The 12,868-nt window shown below is 43.4% G+C and overlaps 1 long non-coding RNA gene across 1 annotated transcript; it reads right to left on the bottom strand.

Moving 5' to 3' along the window:
* Positions 1-543: 543 nt before the first annotated feature.
* LOC126949737 (uncharacterized) lies at positions 544-12,661 on the bottom strand. The gene is made up of 2 exons (XR_007723958.1): positions 2,379-12,661; positions 544-824 (listed from the first exon to the last, which is right to left on the bottom strand). It is a non-coding gene; the product is annotated as an uncharacterized LOC126949737 (long non-coding RNA).
* Positions 12,662-12,868: the final 207 nt, after the last annotated feature.

The following is a 12,868-nucleotide window of genomic DNA, read 5'->3' as shown; positions in this document are numbered from 1 at the left end:
ATATATATAAATATATATAAAAATATATAAATATATATTTAAATATATATTTATATTAAATAGAATATATTAGAAATATATTATATATATATTTAAACATATGTATATATAAATATATTTAAATATCTTTATATATTTATGTATATATTTATATATTTTAATTAGCCATGTGTGGTGGTACATGCTGTGAACCCAGCTACTTGGGAAGCTGGGGTAGTAGGATCCCTTGAGCCAGGAGTTCAAGGCTGCAGTTAGCTATGATCACCACTACACTCCAGCCTGGGTGACAGAGCGAGACGCTGTCTCAGAAAACCCAAAACCATCGTTTTATAACATATGAACAACAGAGGAAACTAGGAGAGAAATATAAAGGAACTCTCTATGCTATCTGTGCCTTTCTTCTGTAAATCTAAAATTATCCCCCCAAAAAAAGGTTATCTAAAAAGTTAGAAAAGTTAGATACTAAAGGCAGAATGTTTGAGGCTAGATAAGGATACTGTGAACTGTATTAGCTATCTATTGCTGCATAACTAACCCCAAAAGTTAGTGGCATAAAACAATAAACATTATGTCATAGTTTCTGCACGTCAGGATCCTGGGCATGGCTTAACTGGATCCTCTGGCTCAGAGTCACTCACTCATAGGCTGCCTTCAAGGTTTTGGCTGGCACAGCAGTCACCTGCAAGCTCGTTGAGAGAGGACCCACCAAGGCCACTCAGGTGACTCTCAGCAGGCCTCAGGTCCTGGCGAGGTACTGGCTGAAGATATCAGTTCCTTGTGGAATGTGGGCCTCTCCACTGGGCAGTTCCCAACATGGTAGCTGGCTTTCCAGAGTACGTGCACGAGAGAGGTAAGAGGAGAGAGAGAGAAGAGAAGAGAGGAAAGAGAGGGAGAGAGAGAGCACGTCGTGAGGGAGCAAGCCTGAGAAAGAAGACAGCAGCATCACAGTCTATTTGTAACCTAGTCTCAGAAGTGACATCCTATCACTTTTGACATATTCTATCCATTAGAAGCAAGTTACTAGGTCTAGTCCACACTCCAGGGGAAGGAATGGCACAGGGCATGAATGCCAGTAGGTGGGGATCAAGGGGACCACAATAAGGCTGCCCAGCAAGTGAACACACCCATTTACACCATCTCCCACACTGAAAAGAGCAGTGCTGATTTAAGAGCACAGGCTCTGGAGTCACAGAGATCCGGGTTTGTGCTCCTGCTTGGAAATGTCAGTTAGACGATCTTGGATTATTTAATTCTTTTGTTTCTTCATGGCAAAATGAGAATGATGATAGTAACACTGACCTCAAAGGGCTGTTTTGAAAGTCAGACTAAATGAGCTAATTCATGCAAAATACTTACCAAGTATCGAGCACAAAATAAGAGCTCAATGATGATGATAAGCTGCTATTATCATCACCGCCACCGCCACCGCCACCTGATTTGTAATTCATACCCTCATGTTGACTGGCCGTGGCATCGCAGGCAAGTTACTTGACTTTTCTGTGCATCTATTTCCTCATGCATAAGCTGGGGAAACACTACTCCTGCTTCAGAGCTGTTGGGAGGGGAGGGTGGTGATCACGTGCTTGGCCCTTGGTCGCTGTAAATGATTACTTTTAAAGGGGTTCAGTCTGCTTAGCATAAATTGACTGCCCTTTTTGGTTAAGGCACATCTGTTTTTCTGTCTTTGTTTGCTCTATGAAATGATGACAACAATCCTTAATTATTGTGCTTTTCATTGCTCTCTAGCCTATTAAACAATTCTTATTTATGGATTTAGAAGAAAAAAAACCACATGGGTAATCCATAATGGAAGATACATCAAAATCATATTTATGGTCTTAGAAATGTTCTTTGAAGCAGGATTATTTTCTTCAATTTTATTTTGGTCATCATTGGAAGTAGTTTTTATTCCTCATGCACATGGCAAATGAAAATGGAGAGAAACTATGAAAAGTGGAGGCTGCAGCCTAGAAGGAAGATTTGCCACAGACACCTACATAAAGGATAGCTCGCATGGTATGTAAGAACGGAGTATACACAGCATGTCTTGTTCTTGTCTGCCATCCCTCCTAGGAGCAAGGATTTTCCAGCCTCGCAGAGAAGCCTAGTAGGTAATCAGTCATCAAGAGTGTAACGTGCGAAGTGCCATCGGGCTCTGACGGGGCAGAGAAGAAAGCCCTTGCCAGGGATCTAAGCCTTGATGCGGAAGGCAGAGGAAGGCTTCCTAGACGAGTTCACACCTGAGCCAGGGGCTGCAGGCTGGAGGTCCCTAGCGGACAGTCCCTAGGGGCTGGAGGTCCCTAGCTGACAAGGAGGAGGAGAGGGGAGATGTGGGCAGAGGAAACAGCACAGACACAGGCTGAGAAATGCCAAGATACCTGAGTGTTCTCAGCAGCAAGCAGCTGGGTGAGCACAGAATGCAGGCCCCAGGAAGCACAGCCAGAAGATGGTGACACAGGTAGGCGTGGGGTCACGAAGGGTCTGGTACTTGGTTGACGTAAGAGTTCAACTAAAAGTGACGGACAAGGAGCAAGGTCATGTGGTTAAATTATTTTTATTTTTATTTTTTAAAGAGATAGGATCTTGGTCTGTCATCCAGGCTGGAGTGCAGTGATGCAATCATGGCTCACTGCAGCCTCAACCTCTTGGGCTCAAGCAACCTCCTGCCCCAGCCTCCTGAATAGCTGGGATTACAGGCACCAGCCACCGCACCCAGCTCACGTGTGTATTTTACAAAGATTAACTGGTGGCTACAGCAAAGCTAGACTAATGGTGAGGGGTGTCTAGGAGACAGAAAGCTGTCTAGGAGGAGCAGAGAAAGGGATGGATTCTAAAGAGATAATTGAGAGAGAATAGCAACAAGTTGTGCTGAGTGTGGATGTGGGTAAGGGAGAGGGAAGAGGTCACAGACCTCAGGTATTCACAGCTTTCACCATGGGGCAGAGCAAGGAGAGCTGGCTTTGGGGAGAAGGCAATGTGGATGGCTTTGGCTATATGCCTAGTGTTCCATTATTGGAACACTAAGCCTGTGGGAGTTGTCTGTCTCCTACTGCTCAAGGTCATTGCCAAGGTCTGATGGCAAAAATTTAAAAAACTGCAACCTCAGGCATAAATGGATTAAATTGAGACAAGTTTAGAAGAGCAGGCTAAACCATTATACTCAGGAGCCACTAAAAATATAAAAAGCAAGAGGTCTCAAAAAATACCCCAGGCTAGAGCTCTAGTTTCAGGGGAATCAACACATAGGGATGTATTTGGAACCAGGGGAGTAAATAAGATTACTCAGGGAAAACAGCAAATAGGTAAGAAAGCAAAAGACAAAGAGTTTTGAGAAAATAATAACCATAGGATAGAAAAAGATGTGGTGGAATGATCCTGATTCTCGTTGGATTTGTGTGGTAGACAGAATGTTTTGACTACAAATTGCATGTGTTAGCCCCGAGGAGAAAAGGCCTCTTCCAGACAAGTGACAGGCAGGAGGGAAAAGGAGGGAGGTGGTGTGAGAGTGGGAAAGCTTAAGCAGGGTAGATACAATATTAACTCTTGTGAGGCCAGTGGCTTTTTCAGGCCAGAAGGAAAACAGAAGGACAAGGTCTGAATTCCACCAGATGCCCCCGCAGTTCTCCAGGACACCACATGGGGACCACAGGTGGGCGGTCTGCACAGTACCTGTGTTGGGAGCTGCACTCGGGGGCCCTGGAGGAGAGTGGCTGAGACGGCTCATTCTTGAGCCTTTTATTTTATTTTTTATTTATTTATTTTTTAAATTATACATTAAGTTCTAGGATACATGTGCTTATACCCAAAGGACTATATAAATCATGCTGCTCTAAAGAACCTTTTATTTTTGCCTCTGAGTGGACCTAAAAACTCAGTATGGTTTTCGGTCTTATGACTTCGCTTCTAGTGAGACTGTGTTAGTCCATTTTACGCTGCTATAAAGAGATACCTAAGACTGGGTAATTTATATAGGAAAGAGGTTTATTTGGCTCACAGTTTTGCAGCCGTACAAGCATGGCACTGGCACCTGCTCGGTTCCTGGTGAGGCCTCAGGATGTTTTATTCATGGTGGAAGGCAGAGAGGGAGCAGACGTGTCACATGGCGAGAGAGGGAGGAAGAAAGAGTGAGAGGAAGGAGGTGCCAGCGTTTTTAAACAACCAGCTCCCTCTAACTGAGCAGGAACTCGTTAAGTGAGGACAGCACCAAGCCATTCACGAGGGATCCGCCCCATGACTCAAACACGCCACCAGGCCCCACCCCCTATACTGGGGATCACACTTCAACATGAGATTGGAGGGGACAAATCCAAACCATATCAAAGGTATGCTCTAGGATCCTCGTTCAAGTAGAACCTGCTTTCGTTGCTTTGCCTTCTAAACTGAACCAACACATATTAGCACAGTTCTCTCTCAGCCACAGAAACTCAGTTTCTCTGGACCATTTTTCCTTATGTAAGAAAATGACCTGTTTAACCACGGAGGGAACCCTCAGCCCGGTAAGAGAGGAGAGTTGAGAGATAGCTGGTGCAGCGTCTCGTAGACAACAGAATTGACTCCCTCACTGCTCTTTTCCCATCATCTAAGCCAGTCATCCATTTTCCCCAGGAGTGTTTCTAGGTATCCATCACCGAAACAAAACCCCCAGCAATTCTGTGGAATTTTTATAAAGTATAAACCATTCATGATATGCTAATAGCGAACCATTTGTTAGTATGATACCACATGCAATTCAGGTCAATGAAACTCAACTTAGAAACTGGAAGAAGAAAAATCACCTTTGCATTATTGCTTTGCATTTGTTTTCTTAGTTCTTGTCCATGGACCCAAGGGTCACCAATACATTTCCTCTCATCAATCAGCGTCATGGTGCTCTTCCCCAATCATTATAACCGATTTCAGATGGTGCTAGAAAATTATATTGACTCTGAACACCAAAAGAAATCAGTCATCCTCTAAGGGGTCACAGGAGGACGTGAAGTTTGGGAGGGCCCAAACCTTACTAAATCCAGCATACATTGGGCCCTTTAACCCAGGCATGATGGAATGAGTCTGTACTATCCATTAAGTGCTATAGGTTTATTCCACAAAGAAGTATAAAATTCCAACAATGCGATATCCTGTACAATTACATTCATCCCTTAGTATCCTTGAGGGATTGGTTCCAGAAAGCCCCGTGGATACCAAAATCCACAGATGCTCAAGTCTCTGATAGAAAATGGTGTAGTATTTGCATACAACCTACACACATCCTCCCATATACTTTAAATCGTCTCTAGATTACTTATATTTAATGCAATGCAAATGCTATGCAAATAATTGTTATACTGTATTGTTAGAGAATAATGACAAGAAGAAAGTCTGTTCACGTTCAATACAGACACAACTTATTTTTGGAAAACTTTCGATCACAGTTGGTTGGATCTGCCACTGCAGAGACCTGACTGCCATTTGTGATATATGCCACCACTGTTGGAAGGGGTGAGGAAGGGGTCAGCTACGTGAGGCAGGTTCTTACAGCCGTCCTGCTGTTGCTTTCAAATACTTCCGAGCTGTCCCACTCATTTCTTTTGCTGTTGGCAGTGCGGCGCAGCTGGTCTCCCCCAAGAACACTGATTTCAAATGGTGCTAGACAATCACTATTTAAATCTAAACCACCATATGAAACCAGCTTCCTGAAGAAGCTTTATGATCTATTTTTTTCTTCATAATGCTCTCTTACCATAAACCCAAGACAACCTAGAAAGGAAAAGTTGAAACCTAGTTGTGAGTGAGTTACTTAATGGTCTAAACAGAGCTTTGGCAAATTTCATCTATTCATACAGTGATGCCACTGAATTTGTTATTGATGGGGGACCATGCCTGGGACTCCCCTTATTCTTAAGTTGCCCAAAGGTTCAGCTTTATCATTTAGAGGCAAGGGCACATGTCAACCCCGTCACTCTTGGGTGGGAAGACAAGGAAAATCCTTTGCTTGGGTAAAGGCAGGAGAAATCAGAGGCATCCTGTGATCAAGTACCCAGGCAGGCGGAGGATGACCAGCAGTGGCGCTGGAGAACCGTCCATCGGACATGCAAATAGGACCAAGCAAGTAAGTGCTCGGTAGGAGTGGAAGAAAAATGCTTTCCTAAACCTATGATTTTCACCTGGAGATAACTTTGTTTGATCCAAAGAATTACTGAGATTTTGGGGTCTAGGGAAGAAAACAGACTAACTCAGAGGCCAAGTCACATAATGGCACTAATGAGATGCTAATGTCACTTCTGGAATGAATTCCTTAGACTGCATCTATGAGTGAGTTAGAGGTTTTTGTGAGCTTTACTTAAGACTCTCCTTCCCTCCACTCCAAAGGTAAGGCTTTGTACTCTGAGTTCTCCTTGGCAAATTATTTTTTGCAACAGTTCTTTTTCCCCCTCACAGTATAGTTCTTGATATCATCCTATTAGGTGGCCTGTTGTCATCCCTTTTTGTGTTCTAGGCATCCAAGAAGATATTTCATGTACCCAGGCCACCTAACTAAAGGGGTGTGCACTGTTTTTATAAACTGTTATAAAAAAATTTATACATTAAATTTGAAATAATTCCTAAATGCATACTATCTAAATTCAATAACTATTCCTTTTGCCATATTTTGCTTTAGTTATCTATATGTAATATAGATGTGTATTTTTTGCTGTATTGTTTGAAAGTAAATTGACAACCACCCATACATACACTGCTCCTACTTCAGAATGTCTTTAAATAATGAGGTCATTCTATAAAATGAAGACACTCTTCTACATGACCACAAAATCTTACCATACCTAAGAAAATAAACAATTCCTTAGTACCCCCAAATATCCATTCCACATCCAACTTCTCCCACTTTCTCCAAACAAAAGGTTTTTAACAGTTTTTTCAAACCCAGATTGCATCAAGGTTGATTCACTAAGACTGGTCTCTTTTAACCTCAAAACACTACCCAACCTTTTCTTTGGCTTATCATGACATACCACCTTGTAAAAAACAGGCTCTAATTCTGGCTGTACCATTCACTTAGTCTGTTCCCTTGGTTTATATTTAAGAACTGAACTTTAGTTTCTCCTTCTGACTTTCCTCATATATCCTCCTCATTTTACAATCTCGCTATGTGTATTAGAAGAACATCCAATTACCGTGTGCCTGTGCTTGATGATTCCAAGTGGGTTCAGTGCTAGTCAGTCAGGAGGTGCACTGCAGGCTGCTTACCTTCTGATTACCATAACATGCTTGTTCCTCATGGGCTTGGCCAGTTATCTCTTCATAAGGAGATCCCAGCACAAACTCATCCTTTATCATGGAGAAGCATCCACAGCACATACCTATTGCTGCTAGGCTAGTTTTTAAAAAAATCTCTGTGAATAAAGGAATAGAACACCAGGGCTATGGAGATGTGTGGCAATCATTTCATCAAAGATGTAAACAGCTTGTTGACTGCAATGAAAGGCACATACTTTGTGAAGTGACAGGCAGTGACACATTTCAAGTGGATAGTAAACTTAAGCACCAAAACTGGGAAAAGTGCCAGGACAGAAGAATCACTACAACTTTAAAATAATGGTTTCACTAATTCTGTGATTCCTTTAGGGACCCCCTGCTCCTTCTGTACATGCTACTGTAATTCGCAGTATCAGTGACTGAAGTACAAAAGCAGCAGCCAGATTATTCTCATTAGTCACAAAACTCCAAAGTCTGCTTATTTTTGATAAATAACTCGTTGCAGTGTTTGCCTGCTGCCTAGAAGTTTTTCAAATGATTGACACTTCAGTTATGGGGAAAATTTTTCCTGAAGATGAATTTCTTTTACTTATGTCTGATAAGATCATATACATCTCATATACCAAATACGTCACACACAGTATATATTCAACCATGACCTTAGCAGGGCCAAACAAATATGCTAAGTTTTTTACATTGTCTTTATGTATGCTTCTCAGAAATTCAGCAGAAGGCTGAGCGTGGTGGCTTGTACCTGTAATCCCAGCATTTTGGGAGGCTGAGGCAGGCAGATCACTTGAGGTCAGAAGTTTGAGACCAGCCTGGCCAACATGGTGAAACCCCATCTCTACCAAAAAAATACAAAAAAAAAAAAAAAAAAAAAAAAAAATTAGCCGGGCTTGGTGGCACATGCCTGTAGTGAGGCCGAGGCTGAGGCAGGAGAGTTCCTTGACCCCAGTAGGCAGATGTTGCAGTGAGCTGAGATTGTGCCATTGCACTCCAGCCTGGGCGACAGAGCAAGACTGTGTTTCAAAAAAAAAAATTAGCCGGGCATGGTGGCCACGCATGCCTGCAATCCCAGCTACTCAGGAAGCCAAGGCAGGAGAATCACTTGAACCAGGGAGGCAGAGGTTGCAGTGAGCCAAGATCATGCCACTGCACTCTAGCCTGGGCGATACAATCAGACTCCCTCCCAGAATAAAAGGCTGGGCGCGGTGGCTCACGCCTGTAATCTCAGCACTTTGGGAGGCCGAGGCAGGTGGATCACGAGGTCAGGAGTTCAAAACCAGCCTGGCCAAGAAGGTAAAAACCCTGTCTCTACTAAAAATACAAAAATTAGCTGGGTGTAGTGGCAGGTGCTTGTAATCCTAGCTACTCGGGAGGCTGAGGCAGGAGAATTGCCTGAACCTGGGTGGCAGAGGTTGCAGTGAGCCAAGATTGCACCACTGGATTCCAGCCTGGGTGACAGAGTGAGACTCTGTCTCAAAAAAAAAAAAAAAAAAAAAAAAAATCAGAAGAATAAAGGTATATTATTTTGCATCTATGGGCTCTTCATATTAGCCCCGTGTGACAAGGTCATTTGGTATATCTTCCCACACTGCTTTTATGTCCTTGGGGAGAAAGTGGGGTGCTGAGTTGGCAAGTAGTGACCACACCAGGTGTGGCAAGAGCTGAGTAGTGGCAGTCGATTATTTTCTGTGACATGAAAAGCCAGCAAACTGGCTTAAGGTAACTTCCCCTGGGCTTTGAGGATTTCACAAGAAGAATTCTACCTAAGCCTGACATTTCTTTAAGGATGTAGCTTTGAAATGTTCGAGACATCAGAACACAACAGTCCCAACTTGAGTATTGAAGCTGGAGATGCAACTGTGATGCAACAGAACACACTGTGATAGGCATCTTGAGTTGGGTCCCTGTTTTCACATGAAGCAAGAGGCTAGTTTCCTGAAAACAAGTCTGCATGAAGAGACTGGCTACCCAGTTAACAGCAAAAACCCCCATGGCTTACTAGGAAGGAGATGGAAGAAAACCAGTTGATAAATTTAAAAGGGCTCATTCATTCTCTTTCCAGGTCATGCAAATGAGAACAGAGTGAGAGCAAGTGGGATCCGCTGATTTTGTTGAGTCTTTCAGTGACTTTCAGCTGCAAGGGCAACTCTACTGAGAAGGAAAGATTTCACTCAGTAAACATTAGCATGTTTCCAACCCTCCCTAGCCTCTCATTTCCAACAATCAATGTGATTGTTCTGTATTTTTAGGCCAGGATACGGTAGGGCTGAATTTCTGTAACTCAGGATGTTCTATTTTAATCATCAGCAATTTTAAGGCATGGCAACATCTGAAAGAAAAAAAAAAATGTAATGACTCTTACACACAGAACATGCACTTAAAATTGTCAAAACTCTCCATCTCCAGCATTAAAACGATCATCTTTCAAGAAGAAAATCCTTTCTCGGTGTGTCTCAGCCCACAAGCCATGAGAATGTGTCTCCATCGGAAAACCCAGTCTGTACTGTCACGCTTCTGCTGTTTCTCAGCAAGCTGCCTTTCTTTGTAACTTTTTTCTTCCAAATCTGATAGTGAAGCTGGAGCCTGAGATGTAAATTGATAAATGACACCAGGAACTCCTTGCATGGCAAAAGCTGAACAGTACAAATCCATTGTTTTCCTGGATGTGAAATGCCAGTCTGTTCTTGCATGAGCAAACTGGATTAAAGTCACTTCCCTTGGGGCCTGCGGATTTCACAAGGAGAACTGCATCTGAGCAGGACACTTCTTTAAGATGTGGCTTCAAAGTGTTTGGGACATGGGACACAACAGTCCTAAGTCGCGTATTCCAGCCGGACTATAGGTGCAGCTGGCCCTGTCCTGACGAGGGGCCACACAGCTCTAAGTCTTTCTTTGTTGCCCCACATGCCTTGAATGGATGTTTTCTTATAGGAAGTGGATGAACAAGTTAACACAGGATCTGGCTGGGCTGCTTACTAGCTATGTGATCCTGGGCAAATCATTTAATTTTTCCGAGTTTCAGTTTCCTGATCTGGAGAATGGAGATGCGAATTTCTATATTGCAGTGGTTGTTAGGGTCATATGTAATGCGTTTATAAAAACAGTGGGTCACTTTTAAAGCACTATATGAATGTTTGGTGTCTTATCAGCTGGCTCAGAACACTGGAGTGATTTCGAGGGAAAAGGCCAAAATGAACTGGAAAATGATGGGAAGAGTACTCTGTGAAATTGTCATAGCTTCCATCTTGGGAACACTTAGTCCACGGCAGCCACTGCTGTGTGCTTCACATGGACTTTGTTGGCATTCACAACCGCTAACATGGTTGGTGGTAGCATCTTCGTCTTTCAGAAGATGGGCTAGAGACTTAGAAAGGGTACATGACTTCCTCTTGGTCACAGAGCTGGAGTGGCAGACCAGGACTCAAACTCCAACATGCCTGATTCCCAGCCCAGGGATTCAGCCAGCACTCTTTACTGCTCCATCCTTTACACCCTTCAGCGCATCTTCATAGGGACCTCTGAACAGTCACTGGCTCCAAGTTTCAGGGTTTCATCAGTAAGTACATGAGTAAACCGTGAAAGCCAGCTTTGGTCCTGAGGAGTAGAAGTAGCACCAAATAACTCACCAAGAGAAAGGGAGAAAAATTAGAAATTAGCACCATTTGGCTTGTACTGAATGGTCAGAAGACCTGGACCCTCCACCACACTTCTGACATGCAGTGTGACCTTAAGCCAGTCCTGTCCTTCTCTAAAGCCTCATTTTCCCACTAACCTTAAAGAAGTTCAAGTCAAAGAGCACAGTGATGAGTCCCACAGATCATGCTTCAGATTATGACAGTGTTAAAATACTGACTCCAAAATACAGCCCGGCAGTTTATCTTCTCCAGTTTCCTATTTCTATGACACTGTATGGTGAGATGACCAAATGCAGACTCCAGAGCCAGAATGCCAAGCTCTGCCACCAGCTCCTCACACAACCCTGCACAAATCACTTTAACTCTCTGTGCCTCAGTCTCATCTGTAAAATGAGGTTAATAGGCCGGGTGCGGTGGCTCACACCTGTAATCCCAGCACTTTGGGAGGCTGAAATGGGTGGATCACGAGGTCAAGAGATTGAGACCATCCTGGCCAACATGGTGAAATCCCATCTCTGAAAATACAAAAATTAGCTGGGCATGGTGGCATGTGCCTGTAGTCCCAGCTACTTGGGAGACTGAGGCAGGAGAATCGCTTGAACCTGGGAGGCGGAGGTTGCAACAGTGAGCCTAAATCGCGCCACTGCATGCCTGGTGACAGAGTGAACCTCCATCTCAAAAAAAATAAATAAATAAATAAAAAGATGGTAATAACTGGACCTAGCACATAAGGTGGTTGTGAGGATTAAATCAGGTAAATATGATGAAGCCATCTGAACCGATGTTAGCACAATGTAAATATTCAGTAAATGTTAGCTATGATAATAAAAGTAACACAATAGTTTTCCATGAGCACATTATAAACAGAGATGTGGCTAAGAGATCCACCACAGCTGGTAAATGGAGAGGGTGCAGAGATCCTGCTGTCATATGCTTTGCCGTACATGGACACATTCTAGAGTAACTGACTGCGAAGCTGAAATGGCATCTCCAACTGGATTTACTGAAATACATACATTTAATATTTTCAACTGCCTTCTCCTCTTCCCATTCTAAGACCTGAATATGGGATCTGTATCCTTGTTTTTAAGCAGGAGTTCATGTTATGGACTCTTTTTGACAGTAAATTAGTAAATTGGGAGTTGGGTGGTTGAGAGAAAAAGAGTAGAGATCAAATGGTCAAAATGACCATTTAAAAAAAATTATCGGGCTTGTCAGGCATGGTGGCTCACACCTGTAATCCCAGCACTTTAAGAGGTTGAGGCAGAGAATCACTTGGCCCAAGTGTTTGAAACCAGGGCAACACAGGGAGACTCTCTGCCTCTACAAAATAAATTGTAAAAAATCAGCCAGGCGTGGTGGTGCACGCCTGTGGTCCCAGCTACTTGGGAGGCTGAGGTGGGAGGATCACTTGAGCCTGGGAGGTTGAGGCCGCAGCGAGTCGTGATCACACCACTGTACTCCAGCCTGGGCAACACAGCAAAACCCTACCTCAAAAAAGAAAAAGAAAAATGTAGTGAGGAATCATCCAGGTACAAAATAAAACAAAACTCCCTTGAGGTTGACTTACAAGCAGAAGCCTCTACTTACGGAGGTGTAAAAGCAATCTGTTCACAGATATTTTCCAGGCACACAAATCCTCAGGAGGCATTTGTTCGGAAGACTTGCACCTGGAATTTAAATGACAGTGTGAGCTCCTAGGAAATCTCCTAGAGTAACAGCAGAAGAAAAAGTCAGTTGTTTTCTCGTAAGCACGTTTCTCCACCAGTGTCACCAACAGAGGCTTTTTTTTTTTTTTTTTTTTTTTTTTTTTTTGAGACGGAGTCTTGCTGTGTCACCCAGGCTGGAGTGCAATGGCCAGATCTCGGCTCACTGCAAGCTCCGCCTCCCGGGTTCACGCCATTCTCCTGCCTCAGCCTCCCGAGTAGCTGGGACTACAGGCACCCGCCACCTTGCCCGGCTAGTTTTTTTTTTTTTGTATTTTTTAGTAG

The sequence above is a fragment of the Macaca thibetana genome, chromosome 3 (genome assembly GCF_024542745.1).
Source record: "Macaca thibetana thibetana isolate TM-01 chromosome 3, ASM2454274v1, whole genome shotgun sequence".
NCBI lineage: Eukaryota > Metazoa > Chordata > Mammalia > Primates > Cercopithecidae > Macaca > Macaca thibetana.
This window is presented reverse-complemented; position numbering and strand designations above follow the sequence as displayed.